We start from the raw sequence: 7,625 nt of genomic DNA on the forward strand, positions 1-7,625 counted from the left end.
GGTATTACCCAATTTAAACATCTATATTTAAATGGAGTCTTTGACAACTTTACCAATGTGTCGTCTCGCTACAAGAGTGTACATCGATACCAACAATGGAATTTAATTTTCATTTTAAATCCCATTTTCCCTCTATTTTTGATTATTTGCGCTTATTTTTGTCATTTAAAAAAGCAAAAATCTATTAAAAAAAATTCCGTTATTTGAATTAAATATTAAAAGCAACTAACAATTCTGCTAATTAGGATTATTTAAAGTATTTTTTTTTTCCTATTTAACTAAATGTGCAAATACAAATAACAACTGTAGTTGCTTTGACATACACAGTATCAATAAACAAAACCGATCAAAATGATTTGTCAAACTTGAGAAAGTCTAAAAATATTTCAACTATCACATTCATTCATTAAATTAATTAATGTTTAATTATTCTATTTCCTTTTTAACTAAATGTGCAATAACAACTGTCGTTGCTTCGTTGCTTTGACATATACGGTATCAGAAAAAATAAAACCGATCATATTGATTCTCAAAGCATTTATGACATGATAACAAAGTTCTTGACTTCTCAAACTTAAGTTTAAATAATTGGCGGATGTCTTCTTATGATACGGTTGTGTAGTTTTGTACCTTTACAGACCGTCGCATATTATTAGTTAGTGGTTTTTTTCAAAAGGACATCGACAGTGAGTCTATCAGCGTTTCCGCACTGACAGTGCGTCGACAGGTTTAACTGCAGGAGTCGCTATAGGCTGCTGTCACATGATCTGCTGCTAGCAAAGGAATTCAGTAGTTGGGTTGAGCAATCGAACCAATCAAATTCCATCATTATCACGATGAATCTCCCAACCGGAGAGTTAATTTAGCCTCTTCTGGAGTGAAATCAAAATAATACTTCAGACTCATGTTGGGGGGATTTTGCCGTGTTTGCCGATATACAGTATATCTACCAATATCATGCATCTCTAGGGAAAATGAGAAAAACACTAAACTTTTGTTTATCTTGCTATAGAAGAAAGGTTTATTGCGTAAGCTCCGCCACCAAAACACCGGTCACTTTTGAAAACGTACGTAACATTTTTCAGGATTTTTTCCCCCAATTTAATGGGGTTAGACATAACTTTATGAGTTTCCGCTGTATCGTAAGACGACGAAGGCGAGCAAAATGACAATGTCAAAGGTTTTGCGCGTTTCTGAATCTAGAAACAAGTTGTGTATTGTTTTAGTAATTATCACAGTAATATTGTGACACTTTTTAAATTGTGAGGACACTTGCTACCGTTTTATCTCTTGACATTTGATGTTTTATGTACATCAAATTAACTACCACAGCACCTGAGACTTTTTATTTTTTTAAAAGTGAATGATCCCATCCCATCTACTGTAGATATGGACAACAGACAGGTGCTCACCGTCCTGTTTGTGACCCTGTCCTGGATGTCCATGACGACCGATGCAAACAACATGACATCACCAATGCCGCCGCACAACATGACATCACCAATGTATACGCACAACATGACATCACCAATGCCGCCGCACAACATGACATCACCAATGTATACGCACAACATGACATCACCAATGCCGCCGCACAACATGACAACACCAATGCCGCCACACAACATGACCTCACCACCGCCACCGCACAACATGTCATCACCAATGCCGACACACAATATGACCTCACCACCACCACCGCACAACATGTCATCACCGATGCCGCCGCACAATATGACATCACCAATGCCGCCACACAACATGTCATCACCAATGCCGCCGCACAACATGTCATCACCACCACCACCGCACAACATGTCATCACCGATGCCGCCGCACAATATGACATCAGCAATGCCGCCACACAACATGTCATCACCAATGCCGCCGCACAATATGACATCACCAATGCCGCCACACAATATGACCTCACCACCACCACCGCACAACATGTCATCACCAATGCCGCCACACAATATGACCTCACCACCACCACCGCACAACATGTCATCACCGATGCCACCGCACAACATGTCATCACCAATGCCGCCACACAATATGACCTCACCACCACCACCGCACAACATGACATCACCAATGCCTCCGCACAACATGTCATCACCGATGCCACCGCACAACATGACATCACCAATGCCACCGCACAACATGTCATCACCAATGCCGACACACAATATGACCTCACCACCACCACCGCACAACATGTCATCACCGATGCCGCCGCACAATATGACATCACCAATGCCGCCACACAACATGTCATCACCAATGCCGCCGCACAATATGACATCACCAATGCCGCCACACAACATGTCATCACCAATGCCGCCGCACAATATGACATCACCAATGCCGCCGCACAATATGACCTCACCACCACCACCGCACAACATGTCATCACCAATGCCACCGCACAACATGACATCACCAATGCCTCCGCACAACATGTCATCACCAATGCCGCCGCACAACATGTCATCACCTATGCCGCCGCACAACATGTCATCACCGATGCCGCCGCACAACATGTCATCACCGATGCCGCCGCACAACATGTCATCACCGATGCCGCCGCACAACATGTCATCACCAATGCCGCCACACAATATGACCTCACCACCACCGCATAACATGTCATCACCGATGCCACCGCACAACATGACATCACCGATGCCTCCGCACAACATGTCATCACCAATGCCGCCGCACAACATGTCATCACCAATGCCGCCACACAACATGACCTCACCACCACCACCGCACAACATGTCATCACCAATGCCGCCGCACAACATGTCATCACCAATGCCGCCGCACAACATGACCTCACCAATGCCGCCGCACAACATGACCTCACCACCACCACCGCACAACATGTCATCACCAATGCCGCCACACAATATGACCTCCCCACCACCACCGCACAACATGTCATCACCGATGCCGTCGCACAACATGTCATCACCAATGCCGCCGCACAACATGACCTCACCACCACCACTGCACAACATGTCATCACCAATGCCGCCACACAATATGACCTCCCCACCACCACCGCACAACATGTCATCACCGATGCCGTCGCACAACATGTCATCACCGATGCCGCCGCACAACATGACCTCACCACCACCACCGCACAACATGTCATCACCGATGCCGCCACACAACATGTCATCACCAATGCCGCCGCACAACATGACATCACCAATGCCGCTACATAACATGACCGCACCACCACCACCGCACAACATGACATCACCAATGCCGCCACACAACATGTCATCACCAATGCCCCCGCACAATATGACATCACCAATGCCGCCACACAACATGTCATCACCAATGCCGCCACACAACATGTCATCACCAATGCCGCCGCACAACATGACATCACCAATGCCGCCACACAACATGACATCACCAATGCCGCCACACAACATGTCATCACCAATGCTGCCAATTCCACCACTGCCGCCAAACAACATGACATCACCAATGCCGCCACACAACATGACATCACCAATGCCGCCGCACAACATGACATCACCAATGCCGCCGCACAACATGACATCACCAATGCCGCCACACAACATGACATCACCAATGGCGCCAATGCCGCCACACAACATGTCATCACCAATGCCGCCACACAACATGACATCACCAATGCCGCCGCACAACATGACATCACCAATGCCGCCGCACAACATGTCATCACCAATGGCCCCAATGCCGCCAAGCAACATGACATCACCAATGCCGCCAAGCAACATGACATCACCAATGCCGCCAAACAACATGACATCACCAATGTCGCCAATGCCGCCAAACAACATGACATCACCAATGCCGCCAAACAACATGACATCACCAATGCCGCCAAACAACATGACATCACCAATGCCGCCGCACAACATGACATCACCAATGGCCCCAATGCCGCCAAGCAACATGACATCACCAATGCCGCCAAGCAACATGACATCACCAATGCCGCCAAACAACATGACATCACCAATGTCGCCAATGCCGCCAAACAACATGACATCACCAATGCCGCCAAGCAACATGACATCACCAATGCCGCCAAACAACATGACATCACCAATGTCGCCTATGCCGCCAAGCAACATGACATCACCAATGCCGCCGAACAACATGACATCACCAATGTCGCCAATGCCGCCAAACAACATGACATCACCAATGCCGCCAAACAACATGTCATCACCAATGGCCCCAATGCCGCCAAGCAACATGACATCACCAATGCCGCCAAGCAACATGACATCACCAATGCCGCCAAACAACATGACATCACCAATGTCGCCAATGCCGCCAACCAACATGACATCACCAATGCCGCCAAACAACATGACATCACCAATGCCGCCAAACAACATGACATCACCAATGCCGCCATCAATGACACCGAACGTGACAGCATCAATGACACCGAACGTGACAGCATCAATGGCACCGACCACGACAACAGCAATGGCACCGACCACGACAACAGCAGTGGTTCCTGTGCTCCCCAACATCACAGTGGAAACTCTGGACGTGAGTAGTGGCCAAAAGCCAAGTTGAATATGATCAAAATCGCGATAATCTCATCCCTACGTTTAAACTTAAGACTTAAAAGACACAACTTCTTCTGTTTCTCTCTTGCAGACGCCCATTACTCGAGCACAATGTGGAACCGAGGAGCTTTGTGCATCTGAGCCGGCGACCTGTGACCCCTCGCGACCTTCAACTTGTTTCTTTTTGGCAGCCAAGGCGCAAAGGGGCAACACTTTCAGATTTGCCCTCTCGGGGCAGACAGCGGGCTACATCGCTGCCATCATCTCAAACGACGACACAGTGGTACGTCGCCTACAGTTCACTTGTCAATCCACTATGGTGGTTTGTTGTCGAGTCATCCGTCTAAATGTGTCGTTTCTGGTTCTCCACCACAGGGAAACGGCGACACAACCTACGTCTGTGCAAAGGACAACAACAAAGTCAGATTCTTTATCACTACCCTCAGCAATGACGTGCTGACTATGACAGAGGTGAGTGTTGCTTAAAAATAACAAATGAATGTAGCCATGAAGTCAGCAGTGGATCGACAATCCCCGTGTGCCAGGATGTGCAATTGCTATGATTTTTACCCATCAACTTTGGTAAATTTGTAAAGAAACCACTGTTTAACGATGAAATAAAGAGGCAAACATCTTCTTTACTTTAAGCTAGTACAGATTTTACGAGATGCCACTTTTGTGAGCGTACTCCCATTCAACCACAATTGAAAAAACCTGACCTAAATCTTATCAATACAAAGATTAATTCAAGTGTTTGAATAGCTGAAAACTCAAGTCTTGTTTTTTTGTTGTTTCTTTTTTCCTCTACAGGGGAACGTGAGCTCCGTGAAAGGCAGCGTCAAGGGAAACGTTGTTCAGTGTACATTTTTCGCCGATGTAGTACCAGGACGGACGAGAGCTGGGGGAGTCGCAATAGGAATCTCCACTGGACCTTTCAACAGCAGTAAGCTGATATATTCACAGAGGCACATAACAAATCTACATCTTTTTCCTTGTGCTAAAAACTCTCTCTGTTCACTCAGCTACTGGTGCTCTGGGAAGCCCCACCGCCCAAGTTAGGAGCAACGTTGTCGATCTGGCAAACCCTAATGCCACCGTCACAAACACGATTACCAACAACGCCACCGACAATACCACTACTGCCATGACAACAGCAGTGGTTCCTGTAACGGAAGCTCCGTCAGTGATCCCCAACATCACAGTGGCAACTCTTGACGTGAGTAGTGGCCAACAGCCAAGTTGAATATGATCAAAATCGCGATAATCTCATCCCTACGTTTAAACTTAAGACTTAAAAGATACAACTTCTTCTGTCTCTCTCTTGCAGACGCCCATTACTCGAGCACAATGTGGAACCGAGGAGCTTTGTGCATCTGAGCCGGCGACCTGTGACCCCTCGCAACCTTCAACTTGTTTCTTTCTGTCAGCCAAGGCGCAAAGCGGCACCACTTTCTTGTTTGCCCTCTCGGGGCAGACAGAGGGCTACGTCTCTGCCACCGTCTCAAACGACGTCACAGTGGTACGTCGCCTATAGTTCACTTGTCAATCCAATATGGTGGTTTGTTGTCGAGTCATCCGTCTAAATGTGTCGTTTCTGGTTCTCCACCACAGGGAAACGGCGACACAACCTACGTCTGTGCAAACGACAACAACAAAGTCAGATTCTTCATCACTACCCTCAACAATGGCGAGCTGACTGTGACAGAGGTGAGTGTTGCTTAAAAATAACATAAATGAATGGAGCCATGAAGTCAGCAGTGGATCGACATTTCCTGTGTGCCGGAATGTGCAATTGCTATGATTTTTACCCATCAACTTTGGTAAATTTGTAAAGAAACCACTGTTTAACGATGAAATAAAGAGGCAAACGTCTTCTTAACATAAGCTAGTACTAGTACTGTAAGCTAGTACAGATTTTACGAGATGCCACTTTTGTGAGCGTTCTCCCAGTCAACCACAATTGAAAAAAACCTGACCTAAATCTTAACAATACAAAGATTAATTCAAGCGTTTGAATAGCTGAAAACTCAAGTCCTCTTTGTTGTTTTTTTCCTCTACAGGGGAACGTGAGCGACGTGAAAGGCAGCGTCAACGGAAGCCTAGTCCAGTGTACATTTGTCGCCGATGTAGTACTTGCACAGACGAGAGCTACTGGAGCCGCACTAGGAATCGCCACTGGATCTTTCAACAGCAGTAAGCTAATATATTCACAGAGGCACATAACAAATCTACATATTTTTCCTTGTGCTAAAAACTCTCTCTGTTCACTCAGCTACTGGTGCTCTGGGAAGCCCCACCCTCAAATTAAGCACTAACGTTGTCGATCTGGCAAACCCTAATGCCACCGTCACAAACACGCTTTCCAACAACGGCACCGACAATACCGCTACCACCGCAAGCCCTACTAGCACTACTAGCCCTACTAGCACTACTGGCCATGGCGTCACTTTCCAGCAATCACTGATGCAAGGTAAGAATAACAAAATGAGTGTTGTCTGAAACAACTGTGCGCGTGTGTGTGTGTGTGTTTGTATGAGGCACTGACACAGAGTCAACAATCGCTACGTTTACCTGCACAGCTCAGTCGAGCTGCCGCTGTGGCAATTGGACGACGAGCCGAGTTTGAGTATAAACGCGAAGGAGTATCTTTCTGTAAGCCGGCACTATTGAATCAGTTTTTTCCATTGACCTTCTGCATCACAGACCGGGGTCAAAGACCAGGGGAAGACATTTTATACACTCACAAAACAGAACTTTTAGCACGCATGTAAACGACACAAGGACAAACAGATTTTTCCTGCATAAACAAAATTCAACTCCAGTTTGTGTAAGTGTAAACATGCGGGAATAATCCGACATTTGATTGTGATGAATTATCTAGGTATATATTAGCCCAACTACTTGGACAAAACAGAACTATTGTCTTTTAGCACGCATGTGTAGGATCCAAGGACAAAAATATTTTTCCTAAATAAACTTGGAACGCAAAGTTCCTGTAAGTGTTAACATGCGGGAATAATC

This window comes from Microchirus variegatus (genome assembly GCF_963457635.1).
Source record: "Microchirus variegatus genome assembly, chromosome: 2".
NCBI lineage: Eukaryota > Metazoa > Chordata > Actinopteri > Pleuronectiformes > Soleidae > Microchirus > Microchirus variegatus.